General features: G+C 43.9%; 1 protein-coding gene across 8 annotated transcripts in view; it reads right to left on the bottom strand.

Moving 5' to 3' along the window:
* Window positions 1-14,614, bottom strand: part of Cyria (CYFIP related Rac1 interactor A) — a 110,484-nt gene that overhangs the window by 77,665 nt on the left and 18,205 nt on the right. For 4 of the 8 annotated variants that reach the window (XM_074049206.1, XM_074049204.1, XM_020173527.2 and 1 more), the window contains exon 2: window positions 1,700-1,810. The exons of 2 other annotated variants lie outside the window; for them this stretch is intronic. The gene's annotated coding sequence lies outside the window, so the exon portion shown is untranslated. The remainder of the gene's footprint in view (window positions 1-1,699; window positions 1,811-14,614) is intronic. 2 more of the 8 variants (XM_074049207.1, XM_074049205.1) reach the window with 1 other exon arrangement.

Here is a 14,614-nt window from a genome sequence, read left to right on the forward strand (position 1 = left end):
ATCTGACCAACCGGAGAAGGATGCCTTGATGTAGCACAAATGCTTTTTAGGAGGCAAGTAGACTGGAGCTTACTTTGAACTTAGCCTTGGCTAGCCTGTGTTAGCCTTAGTCAGCCACTATTCTCTGATATTCAGAAAAACTTTATTTAAATGCAGACCATATGGAGATACATATCACCAAGTCTCTTCGGGCTACTTTGAAAATCAAATGAGCTTTCTCTTCCAAAGTACTATAGCTCTCTGTGTTCATGATTTAAGTTCACCACTGAATGAACAGTTCTTTAAGAAGAGAGGGCATGTCTTTACTCATCTACATCTTTGTACCCAAGCCCTGAACAAAGAAGAAAAAGTGTGGATGGCTATATTTGTAAGATTTGGCTTCTTTGAGGGCAGTGAACAGTTCCTTGTGGCTAGGAGACGTGAAAGAGGTAGCAGCACATAAAAAAGAGGCTGGTGTCGGGTTGGAGAGGACTTTAGGGCAATAGAGCAGAAAATGAGAATATCAAATACTTTGTGAGCAGTCATGGGAGAATGGGGCCATGGAAAGAACCTGAGATCTCCAGCTCAAGAGTGTGGATGGACTTCAGTCTCAGCTCATGTAAGTTCTTTGAGCCTTGGTGACCTTATCTCCAAAATGGCACTAATCATTCCATTTCAGGGCCATTAGGGTTACCTAGCATTTAAAGTGACTACCAAAGTATTTGGCAACTATTTAAACTTCAGCCAATAGGACTGATTGCCCTAAATTATTGGGGAAATGCTGCCTTGGACTGTAGGATGTAAATAAATGTTAGAGAGGTTCGAGGTCAGTGCTCCTTCAGAGTAAGGAAGTGAGAAATAGTGCATGGTCATGCCTCACTAAGCACAATCTTAGAGCCAATGTGGAGAGAGACATTTGTTGTCCAGGTTTCCAGCAACTCCAGTGTGCTTCAGCATATCCGGACAATACCCTAAAACCACATGGGTCTCACGTGTCAAATACCACCAGAGTCTTACAAACCACCTCAGAACTCCCCATGGTCCTGCCCCTGAGGACCAGTTGTTCTGTATATACCTCCCTATGCCATACGGTCAATGGGAGGCAAAGCACACCAGGCTGAGAATAGATCTGATTCCTTTCTCTGCTTTGATCCTAAATCTCTTAAAGAGAGCAGGGCAAGTCACTCACTGCCATCTGTGTAATGAGGGTTTGGACTGGGACATCTTTGGACCTCAGACTAGAACAACCATTCAGTGGAGTGCTTCAGTAGAGCTTAACCTATGACACACACCACCATCTGAGGAAGGGATCTTACAAGGCACTCTTCTGAAAACATCATGAAAGCAGATCTTCCTGCAGAATGCCCCATCCCCAAACCAATGGGAGTGAGCTGAAGTCTAGGGCTGCCAGGTTTCTAGTTCTCAGAGAGCCTCTACCTATCTGTGCTGCCTCAGGGAAGTCTCTTTATACTTCTGAGCCTCAGTTTCCTTATGTAACCCTTAGAGGCAAGGATCCCTAATTCACCCTACTTCCGAGCAAACTGTGTTCTCCGACACTTCTCAGAGAGCCCAAATTTCATTTCACTCAGACACTCTGGGGCTGGCCGTCCTTCACCTTTGTGGACAGAGACAGACACACTTCCACAGGCAGGCACTGGGGAAACAGGATTCCCTCCCATGACTCTTGGGAAGGGGGAGAGAGTCAGAGCACTCAACATACCTGGGACAGCTGGGAAGCAGCTTATCTGCAGTGCTGTCACCCTTGGCCTCCCAGAAGAACTGTGATCTGCTCCAGACAATAGTACAGCTGCTGTCCTTCTTGGGCTTCCTGCTGTGAGGCAAATCAGGAGTCATATGATCAGCATTCAGCCCTTCTCTCATCCTCAAGATACTGAAAGATCCTGCCTTCCCAGCAGCCCAGGGGCCCAGGGAGGTAAATTCCCTGCACAGCAAGGCCCTAGGCACTTCAAACCTTGGTATGGAGGAAAAGGAAGTAGGAACAGTGGACAGGAGAAGGGACAAGGATAAGGTCCCCAGGGAAAGTAACTGAGGATAGGAAAAATGCACTTTCCATGGAAGACCCACTACACCTTCTAGCAAAATCCATGTTCAAGTCCCTTCATGACTGAGTTCATGCTAATTGACCCTCATTCTCTACAAGAGCTCTCGCCCTAAGCTTATGACTTTGTGTTCTCGCACCCTGTTCTATAGCTTAGACTTTTACCTCTGTCCTTTCTGCCATCCTTGATGACCAGCAGCTGTCACTTCCTCCAGGAAGTCTTCTCTGATAGCCCCAATATGGAGTCCTCACTGGCTTCTAACCCTTCTGAACCCTCATAGCACTTGCTAGCTTTGCCACTTGGCATTTAGCACCTATGAGCTGCCCCATCATTTCCTGGCTGGACTATTGCACCAGCCTCTTCACTAATTTGCCTGTGTCCCTGTACACTGCAGAAAAATGTTTCTAAAGTACACATATGATGATTTGTCTTCCCTGCTTAGATCCTTTCAAGGACTTCCCATACCTTCCGGATAAAATCCAAATGCACACATGTTTTCACCCCTTCTCTGGGGCTACCTGCATTCCAGTCACACCAAGTTACTCTCCAAGGTTACCTAATGAGGTCATACCAAGGGTGGGAGGAGAACACAGACCTCAGGACAACCATCTCTGGTTCTTCTTTAGTCCCAGATCCCCCCAGGACCAATGCAGAGAGATGCCTAAGAACACATGCCTAGGAACATGGCCAAAGTGAAAAAGCTAAGACCAATCAGGTACTAAGGGTTATTGATTTCACATTATCATAACAATCGCCAGTCCACCAAGCAGCAAAGGTCAAGAAAACATGTGAAGCCAAGGCATAAGACAGTTCATTTGCTCTTTACAGGCACTGTGGAAGAGGTTACTACTTCTCCTCTCACAGGCATGGAGACTAAGAATCACAGTCATCACAGCTTGTATCAGGAAAAAACCTCAGCCAAGAGCCTTCTCCTAGCCTGAAGAGTAGTAAATCTACCTGCTCATTGGCTGTCCCCACAGGGTCCCTCCCACATACCTCCCATCACCACATCTGATGCTAAACAATGGCACTCAGGTCAGTCACTCCGTCCATGTCCAGAATTCTGTCCAGAAGATCCTGCACTATGGTGAACACCCTGAGACCTCTGCTCCAAGACCAGGGTGGCCCAATGCCTCTGTAACTCCTTAAGTGGAAAACTATGTGAAGAGATTGTAACTTAACCGATGAGAGAAAATTCCACTCTAACTGCTCAGAATTTATCCAAAGAGGTGACCGAAGACCCTTACTGGGTAATGCTTCTCCCAGAGCACATCACAGTGGTAAGTAGGGTGTGTTTGGGATGGAGAAACAAGACCCACGAGAGAGAGAGACCACAGGTCTGTTCGCTGTGTGAACAACAGCACACACAAGCCCAGTGGCATCCTGGAGCTGTTAGCATCAGCTCGCTAGAGCCACCTCTACATCTCTTCCCAGCTTCACATTCAGTGAGGTCACACAAGTACTGTGAAACCAGCCATGGTGGGAATATTTACACCATGGAAATTGGCATGTGCCCTAATCAATTTTGTTGTTTTTGCTTATCCCAGAGAATCAATTAGCAAATATTTTCCAGCATATCGCTGAATGAATGTGTGAGAATACAAGACATTTAAAATGTAGCTGCAATTCTTAGGCCAACTCATTGCTACAGTTGTGCAAATTTCCTGTTGGCCCTGTTTCCTCTGAAAAGGACTGATGGATGCTTTGGCAAATGTGATAAGACATTTAGCAAAGTTTGCAGACATTTTTGGTCATCACAACTGAACTGTGTACGGTGCTACTGGCCAGAGTTACTGATAAATATCCTACAGTGCACAGAAGTTTCCCCATAACAAAGATGGTAGTACCTAAAATGTCAGTAGTGCCAAGGTTGAGATAACCTGCTATAAAGATATTCAAGCACAGAGGCTCATTCAAACCCCTGTACACATCAGCCTCCAGAAGTTAAAGAAAGGAACTGGGATCTGTTGGCAGGAGCCGTGTAAGGGCAATGGGGCAGAACATTGTGATGTATGCTACAGACAGACAGTGCTGGTGTAAGACAGAGTCCTTGCTCTAAAGGTGTCGAGCATACTGCAGGTGCTCAGCAGTGGCTTACGGGAAGAGACTGGGTGTACTTAAAATTATTGTGCAAACTCTCCTGCTGGACAACACTCCAAGTGTGTGCACACCCTCCCCCTCCCCCAGTGACACCAGGCAGAGGAATCTGACAAACATAACTTCACCTCCTCTGGAAAGTAGCACCAAAGATTGGTGTGAAGTTCCAGCCCTGGAGACTTGGCTTAGACAAATAAGCACTAAGCTGGTGACCCCGGCCACAATGGTCAGAAGAGCCATTTTATTTAAGCTGCTTTCTAACATGAGCTGAAATATCTTGAAAGGTGAGGTTTTCCAGCCCTCCTCTGGGGAGGCAATTGTTAAAGACACGCAGCAGGCAGCCTTGCTTTCAACACATTCAAAACCACATTTTTTAGACAATCCTTTTATCCCCTGTACCACTGGGGATTGAAAAGGCATTTAGCACAAACCACCCAAAGTGGAAACAGCACTGGGTAAAAAACACTAACAAGCTGTGGTGAGCCCTGTGAACCGCGACAGAATCCGACAGGCTGGTCCAACTCAGACCCTCACAAGGAAAAGAACAATAACACACTACATACCCAGTGTGCCCTAGCCTCTGGGGCCTGGAGTCAGTGGAGATGGGGGTGAAGCTTAGTCACAGCCTTTGGTTTGGAAGTCTCAGGTGAGACTCCTGACTCTAGGTCCTTGCGGTGGGGGAGGCAGCCAATTTCTAAAAGAGCACATGATAGAATGGGGACCTCCCTCTGTCGCTGTCTCTCCCTGAAGATCTGAAGCTGACCATAAACCGTCTGACTCACAAAGCCCTTTAATTAAAAGCCCAAGGGCTCATAGCTAATTCTAGATGTGGCAGGACCCAGTGGCTTCCCAGGCACCAGAACTTCGAGCAGAGTAATGAGGATAATTTTGCCCTTCCTGGTTCATGAATGACAACTTGCTCAACTATAAATTAGACTCTCGGAATGTCAGCGCACTGGAAGCCACCTGAGCAAGTGTCTGTACCCCTGTGCTTTGTGGATGAGGCCCGTGGCTCTGGGTGAAGCTGACTGCTCCCACACCTGGTAGTGCATTTCTCATCAGTTCTCAATTGAATGCAGGTTTTTGAGTACCCAGCACTGAGACTCATAGCTTGTTGGAGACAATGGTTTTCTGAGTTCTAGCCCCAGAACCACAAAATAATAATTAGCAATAAGAAAAACAAACAAACAAATAAATAAACCATCCATCTCTGTCTCTGTCTTCCATCTTTCATTCATCCCTCACATCCACAGCCCGGCAAAGTGAGTGCAACCTAGTTAAGAAGTATGCTTGGTTAAACAGATGGGCTTCTTTGACTCTAGTGCTCAGGCACAAAGTTGTAATATGTAAAACAACAATGGAATGACTGCTAGGGACTGAATATATACTCATAATTCCGTATGTTGAAACCTAAATCCCCAGTGCAATGTGTTGTTATCTGGAGGTTAGGCCTTTGGGAGGAATTAGATCGTGAAGATGGAGTTTCATGAATTAGATTAGTGGCCTTCTAAGAACAGGTGGAGAGAGATGGTTTCTCACTCTCTCTCCACCATGTGAGCATACAAGCAGAAAATAACCATCCGCACACCAGGAAGGAGGCCCTCGTGAGACAGCAGATCTGCCAAAGCCTTGACCTTGGATTTCTCTGCCCCCAGAACCATGAGGAATACATTTCTGTTGTGTAAGCATCTGGTTTATGGATTCTGCTATAGCGTCCCTCACGAAGACAATCGGAAATGGCAAAATAATTTTGCCATATTATTAATAATTCCCTGATTTGCTAGATTGCAAGCTTGAATTTTTTTCATACTAATGATGGCTAATACTTATGTAATTCTTTATGTACCAAGCACTTTACCAAATAATCTCCCCTCCTTACCAAAACAGCTTCCCATAGCATCTATTCCTCTCCTTTCACTGATGCAGACACAAAGGACCAGAATGTTTGGATGAATTTTCTGATATCACACAGCCAATCAATGGCAGAAAGTATCTGAATGTAAATCTTGTGTTCATTCTCCCAGAATGACCTGCTTCTTTACGAGGGACTGTGCTGACACAGGGCTAGATCAGATGCCATAGACCCCGGAAGTCACCTCCTTCTTTAACATGTCAGCTCAGTATAGTGATGAGGGCCAGAATCATTGAGGGTGTTGAAGATGGTGATGGCTATGGACTATCTTGGGGTCTGGATGTAGCTATACACCTGAAGGGTATAGGACAGTCATGGAGCCCCACTTGGTGGGTTGAGTTCTTGTTTGAAGTGTATTCAGACAGAGGAGCAGTGATGTGGAGAAAGAATCTCACTGATGCCAGGCCTGAGGACTCTCATTAGCTTCCTATATTTCTTATAGTTCTGGACATGAAGAGTCTGAGAACAAAGTGTGGCACCTCACCATTGTTTGCTGACAGCTCATGAGACACCAGAAAATAATACATGAAATGACAAATACAGCATGGGATTTGCTCTAATGGAAAGCAGAGCTGATATGGAAGCCCCGTGATGGGCACCGGACCCCAGCTTCATTGTGGGAATCTGGCTGGCAAAGTCTTCCTGGAGGGGCCATACCTGAGCAGAGACTGGAACACATATGACCCTTAGCCAGGCAAACCGAATGTGAGGATGAGAGTGGGAAGGAGGTGTCAGGCAGAAGGCACAGAGCCAATAAACATGGACAGAAGTGACAAAGCTTCTGATGTGAGGAACTACATGTAGTTGGGTATGGCCAGAGTATAAGAAAACAAAGGGATGATGTGGAATGAGAAAGAGGCCTGGACTGGGACAAGAGGCAGACCACAGAGGGTCTGGCAAATTCACATAAAGGAATCCACACTCGAATGTAGAGTTTTACCTTTCATTACATGACAGGGATGGGGTAATATTGTCAGATTTGTATTTTATATCACGTGTGTATCTATACTGCCAGTATCTAAATCTATAATCTATATGTATATCCTTGTGCCAGCAGCAGTGACTTTAGTCAAATTACTTCTCTATTCTGATATCCAATTACTTCATCTCTAAAATGGAAAAACATCATGTACCCTCCATATCCCTGAAGTGCTGTAAGAATAAAGAGATGACTGATAAGAGATTATTAAAGATTAAAAAATAAGTGAGACCACATAAAGGATTATGCCTGGCTCATCTAGAGACTGTATAAAGGAGAATTCAGAACTTCAGTACATCAACCTAGAATAACAGATTGGGAAGGAGACTGGGCACGGCACAGAGGCCACTTGCAGCCACACCTCTGACTGTCTAGAAGGCTCTACATAGTACCTCACACCTCTGCTCTGGGCTGACTTTCTGATGTAAGCACAGCAGTAAGAGGCAAAATACCGAGATCCCCCACTCCATATTTCCTATTTATCCAATGAGTGTTTCCAATTTCACAAAGCCCTTTTGAATCTTAGTGAATAAATAGGTAGGCAAAGTATTTTGGTCATTCAGATGAAATGGCAGGGTCTTCACCATAAAGGATAGGCTCAGAATTCATAGCTGATTTCCACTTCCCACTCTCAATCTGCCTTCACTCTGGATATCTTTGACTCCTGCTGAAATGAGGCAAGACAAGAGGATAACCGACTTTACTACCTGGAGTGCAGTCAGTGTGCATGTGATAAAAGCCTTCTTTCATAAAGGAAAGGCTCCTAATCATTGCATAACCACCTTATCAACACGACCTCTTCTCATTGTGCATTTTGTAAAACAATTTCCTAGTCTATCCACTTAGAATGCAATGACGAAATTGTTGCCATGTGTGTGTGTGGAGGGGGGGAAACGCTTGTAAAATTTAAACTATGGGGCATTTGTTCAAGACTCCTGGGTAATCATGTTCTTTGATATATAATTCATGATCTCCTTAAAGCTTGGCCTACTTCCGACAGGAGATCATATATTTTGGAGAAGTCAGGGAAAGGGAGGGGGGCACAACTACCTTGTAATGGTTTTGTTGTTTGAGCAAAGCCAGACGAAATTTTGGACCACTCTGCTCTACCATACGGGCTTCCCTTGAAGAGGTTTTTTTTTTTATATTTTTTTCACTCTAAATTGAAGAAGCAATGTGTCATCCAGTTTCAGTTTTATCTTCTGTGACACCGGATAAAAGATGAGGCTGGATCCATCTGTTAGCACATACAGGCTGCAAACTGTGTAAAAGCAGGCAAGCGCGTGCCCGCGCGCGCGCACACACACACACACACACACACACACACACATCCTTGCAAAAGGGGGAAAATCCACACTTTAAAAAAATTTATTATCAGCCATCCTACCCAATGCCGACCAGATAGCAGCACTTTTATCCTTTTATGGGCAGATTCAGGAGGAAGCCAGTCTCGCCTGCCACAAAGGCTCTTCCCCTGCTCTGCCACATGAACAGGGGATGCTGGGGCTGGCTGCGGGCCAGGCCCTTCCCCCACGGTGCTGGGGTTCCAACCACCAGAAACCTGTGATGATCCCCCTGGGGGCTATTACCTGCTGTCTCCTGGCACACCCCGTGAGGCTGAGGGAATGGAGGGCACTGAGTGTGTTTTCATTCTCTGGCATAATGGCCATAGTCCTGTGGCTGGTTTTCTAGGGAAAATGAGCAGGCAGGCCTGATGGGCCGAGCTTTATGGAGGTGGAGCAAAAAGCCCCATCTGGTCACTTGGCCCTTCCTATGGCACTGCTGGTTGGGTGGTGCTGTGTATCACCATCACCCTCTTTGGCCTCAGGAGATGCTTTTGCTCAACATTTCCTCACAATGCTGCACATACTTGATCACAGCAGATGCGAGAGAAGATCAGACAGTAGCCACCAGAGGTGACCTGGATGGGCCAGCTCACAGGCTCTGTGGAGCCTAGTTAAAGTGGCAACTGAAATGCACAGGGTTCTTTGTTTCTTTATTGAAGAAACTGTTAATCACAGTGTTCTAAAAATAAGCAGGCTTCATGTCATTAATGAGTGAGGCTTGAGCACACACGGGCTGGGAAAGGATGGGGTGGGGTGAGGGTGACAAGTGCACATGATGGCAGAGGCCAAGGCCACTGCACTCAGAAGGCTTATGTGGTTTACAGGAGATCCCAGAACCCCAGTTCCACACAATGGCCCTATGTTCTTGAGTGCTGTGTGTGTCCCATGGACTCCTCGTGTGCAGTTTCCCATATCAGCCCCCTCCTCTTTGACCCTACCCCTGGCCCAGCACCACCCTCCCAGGCTTCCCACCTGCATGTTCTTGCTCATACATTCCATTATGTCAACTACTCTTCTTTCTATTCCACCATCTTAATTCTCCATCCTACTCATTCATCAAGACCAAACTCAAAGGCCATATCAGTCATGGGTCCAACCTTGAAACCTGGAGAAGATATTTTGGTCTTCTGACCTCTCATAATTTTACTGTACCTCTATTAACTTTTTTCTGCTGTAACAGATTCTATTCACTTTGTTTTTCTCCTTAGACTTTAAGATATAGTTGCACACTCATCTTCTCCAGCATAGTTCTTGATATATGGGGAGGTGCTCACCAGTGTACGCAAACCTGTATGGGTGTCTGTTGCAGAGCAGTGGGAGATGCAATTCCATAAAGAGGTCAAGTTAGGTGAGCAGGCAGAGGAAGCAAGTGGGGTGGACAGGGTCATGGCAGAGGACATGATGACCTCCAAGATGCTAACGCCAAAGGTCAACTCTCACTAAACCCATAGTATTACAAATACTTGACATCAGTGAGTCATCATCCCTTCTAGAAAGTTTTCATTTCCTTGAAGGCTAGGGGATCCCAGACTCTCACTTTCCTCCCAGCTGATGGCTGCTTCTCCTCAACCTCCTTGGTTGGTTTCTTCTCTTTTCCCCAAACTTCTGAACATTGGAATTCCTCTGGACCTTCATCCCCTCTCTGCTCCATCGGGACTAATTCTCTTGATGGCCTCAACTTAGCTGCATGGCTTTAAATATAATCTATATTTTCACATATCCCAAATTTCCATTTCAAGCTTTGACCTCTCCCTTGTTTACCATAACCAGCAGTCTACTTGAAATATTCACCTGCATGCCTAACTACAGCTTACCTTGACCCCATGGCCTGAACTCCTTATCCTTCCTCCCATTCCTCCTTCACCCACGGACTTTCTCGATTCAGCGAATGATAATTCCAGGACAAACACATTGAGTTATCTTAGCCTCTTCTTCATTTTATGTCTCACATCCAATCGTTCAGGAAATTCCTTTGCCTTTATCTTAAACTTCTCCAGCATCTCCATGCCTCAGACTCCTTTGACTAGCTGTATTACCCTCCCAGCAGGCCTCTGTAACTCCACTCTTGGCCTTCTTTGGTATACTTCTCTTACATCAGCCAGAGTGACTCTGAGCACCTAGATGCTATTGTGACCCTCCTGTGGTTCAAACTCTCCAGTAGGTCCTCTTCCTGTCAGACGAAGGGTCAAAGTCTTTTCCTTCCCATGACCTCTCTAATATCACCTCTACTCTTCCCCTTTTTTTATCTGGGTGCCACTGGCCTCCTTGCAGGTCCTCAAACTCATCAATCACACTGGCTTTTGTCTCTGCCTGGAACATATTCCCCTAGATATGGATATGCTCACACATTCATCTTCACAGATTTTGCTTAGATGTTACCTTTTAGATGAGAACCATCTCTGGGGTTCAGTGTTCATCACTCTTGGTCTTTTGACCTTCTAATATACTAGAAGCCAGCAAATCCTAGCTTTACCTTAGAATACTTATTATTTATATTACATATTATTATTGATATGCAATAAGGATTACAAATTTAGGTTTTTACCTTTATCTTATTGCTATGTTATTATTAATATTAATTTAACACTATTAAAGTTATTATTATTATCATCTAATTTTTTCAATAATGTATCACATTCCCAATGCCTAGACTTATGCCTGGAATAAAGTAGGAATTCAATGAATATTTGTCAAATGCATGAATAATAACTTCAGTTCGCAATCTTTGAAATGTAGCTTAAACAATGGCATTTAGCTAGTAAAAGTCAGTTGAAAGGCATCTTTAGGCAGGGTGAACTGGAGAAACAAGGACCTGGAGTCATAGTCTTCCTCAACATCTTAACATGCAGCAGTCTATAAAAGTCCATCTGAATTATTCACTCCCACTAAAGAAACACCACTGAGAAGCTTCACCTTGCCCACACCAGCCAAGCAAAGTTTCAAGGGACTTCAATGTACATCTTAATTCTTTTTTTAAAAAAAAATATAGTCAAAATATAAATGAAACACACCAAAGTTGATAAATAATTGTGTGTAAACATTTTCTCTACAATTTTGTTTATATCACACATTTTCACACATTGTCCTACAATATTACAGTTCATTTCATCTGTTGTCTCCTACAATTAGACAGCCTGTAAGTATGTTTTCAGTGCTTGGCCCATGTCAATCCTGCTCACTATTATACACTCCAAACAGTCCTATCCAAACAGTGCATTTAAGAGTATCTGTTGGATGGATGAAGAAATGAATGTTGCCTCTGACCATCTCTTTCTAGGACCAGTTTCATGAGAAAGAGCTCTGCATCAGGCTGATGCTCAAAGCAGAAAGCTATGACATCTCGTCGGTGCCTGGCACAGTGCATGACTGCCAGCAGACATTTGAGCAGTGTTTGGTGACTAAAAGTCAAGTTCATCTTGACTGAGTGTGGTAAAGGGCTACAGAGCTGATATGGGTGGGGTCAACACCCTGCTAACTCATTGTCCACCTGTCACTCATGGAAGTTATAATAAGAATTATAAAGGTTGTCCATCCCTGTGGTAGATGGGCTTAGTCACAGAAGACTCGGTGTTTTTAATTATAGGAGGGCAAAACTGGCACACCAGCAGCCACTGGCTGTGTGAAGATTTGTAAGACACTCTGAAAACTCCCATAGACTGGCCTCAGAAGAGCATTTCTCCTATGGACAGTCCCTGCTCTGTCCTCCCATAAGCCGGAGAACATCATGTAGTTCCAGAGGGATCTGTCAAAGGGCTGCTGGGCTTAACTACTGCTGTCAATCAAAAGTTTCCCCTACCATGTTTTCTTCCCAGATGTTTGTGAAAGGATGTGCCATTATCACGTTCAGAAGCATGATTAGGGGCTTTCAGGCTCTGATTAAAGCCAGGAATTAACTGGGCTCCAGAAGTAACTTCCTCGGATAATCGCATGGAAGAGGATTCCAACATTGCTGTGCACGTTTTCTTCTACCTTTGAGGAGTCTTTAATATGAAAAGGGGTCAATTATTGCTATGGGAAATAAGAAGAAAGTAGAGCAGAAAAATAAAGCAGGATGTTCACAGCCCTGCACACACTCACGTGTGCATGCCCCCACCACACACATACAACCATACCACTCAGCTTCCTAGAAATAGCAGCTGATTGGATACACCTCATAAATACAAGATATAGCAAGCAAATTGATTAACAACAAAAGGAAAAAGTATAAATTCCTGTTTTCACTGTGGTAGTGATCAGGAGAGAAAGACTTGGACAGTGATTGCATTCTTTCATCTGAAAGTCATTTTTCAATTGAACTTGCAGACGTTCCAGGGAATAACTGGCAGGCAAGCAGAACTGATCCATGAGAACCAGCATTCTTTTCATTTTTGCCAATAATTTCATAACCACAAACAAAAATTACAAATGACTTAGGTTTGGCATTTGTGGTCTGTAAATGAATGAATTCACCTATTCTTGGCTTGTATATTTATTCCACAAACATTTGCTAAGGTAAGTAAGTATTCTGAGTTTATACAAGGGTGTGGCATTTGCAACCAGAAGTCTTGGCTCCAGCTTTAGTGTTGCCCTGAAAATGGAGCTTGCTCAAATAAGTCAAAAGAAGAATGTTAGGAATCCAGAGAAGCTGGTCAGTGCAAGGAGCAACGTGGCCCTGGGGCAAGCGAGCTCAGGCCTCCCTACAAGACGAAACAAGCCTTGTGAAGTGTTGGAGCCTCCTCTTGATAACTTTCCATTTTGTTTAATTCTATTATATTCACTAAAATGTTCTCTGTGATGTTTAATTTTATGTGTCCACTTGGCTGGGCTACAGAGTGTCCACAGGTTGGTAAAATATTATTCTCTGTGTGTGAGGATGTCCCTGGTTGAGATCGAACATTTGAATAGAGCAGATTGCCCTGCCTCAAAGTGGGTAGGTTTCATCCAGTCTGTTGAAGGAAAGAACAGAACAAATATGGAGAGCATTTTCTTTCTCTCTCTCTAAGCTAAAACATGGGTCTTCTGAATTTGGACTTGGTCTAGGATTGGAATTTCCACTATTGGTTCTCCTGGTTCTCAGCCCTTCAGACTCAGGTTGAAACCAGACCATCAGCTTTCCTGGTCTCTAGCTTGCCAACTGCAGATCTTGGAACTTCTGAGTTTCTATATCTATGTGAGTAAATTCCTTAAATAAGTCTCTTTATGTATAATTATATGTCTTATTGGTTCTATTTCTCTGAAGAACTCAGACTAATACACACCAGGTAATGGAGGATGTGCCAATTTGTTCAAGTAATGAAGCCACATCTGGTATAGTCCTCCTTCCAAAAAAGATGCTTTATAGCTATTAAGTGTGTTAATGCAAATTAGTGAGTGGAAATTTTCTTTCCTGTATCATATTAGTTAGTTACTATACAAGAGAGAAATGGATAAGTGTATTTAAATAAATAATTAACACATGACTAATTTCAAAGTCTAGGGTATGCTCTAAGATCCAGGACTGTATAAATCATTGTTTTGTCATTTGTGAACTACATGATTGCAGACAAGTACATCAGCTCTGGTTTTCTTGCCTGTACCATCTCTATCAGATTCTCTTGCAAAATTATTCAAAAGATTACTAATATGAACTTATTAAAAAGAAACTGACATCGCAGTGGATGTTGAAAAACCCATTCTACAAGGCCATCTAAGTAGAGTCCAGCCGCCACCTTGCCCCTTACCTCTGCTGGCTGCATTTATTCTGCCCTAGACACATTACCCTCTACTTCAGCTCTTTGAATCAAACAAGCCACAGGTTCCCTGGGATCACCTCACTTTCTTTTCCTTCTGGCTTGTATAATCCACACTTTCCCTTAGATATTGGCATGGCTCATCCATACCAACATCTTTCATATATCTGGTCATCCACACTACTATATCAAAATGATTGCCTTTCATTCCTACCACAATTACCCAGCTTTATGTCTTTCTACCATCCTCATCCCTGTCTAACACAGAGTGTTTCTATGTATGTAGATAGATAGCTATATAGATAGATAGACAGGTAGATAGATAGGTAGGTATATAGATAGATAGATAAATAGATAGATAACTAGCTAGACAAGCATACAAATACATAAAAGTAGGGGCTTTGTTTTGCTCAGTGCCAAGAACATAATAGCTGCTCAAAAAAATATAAGAATGAATGAATGGTTGACTGAATCAGGTTCAGGCATCACAATCCTGATGCCACCTTACATGCTCACAAGTGTCAAGGTATAGA

The sequence above is a fragment of the Castor canadensis genome, chromosome 12 (assembly GCF_047511655.1).
Source record: "Castor canadensis chromosome 12, mCasCan1.hap1v2, whole genome shotgun sequence".
NCBI lineage: Eukaryota > Metazoa > Chordata > Mammalia > Rodentia > Castoridae > Castor > Castor canadensis.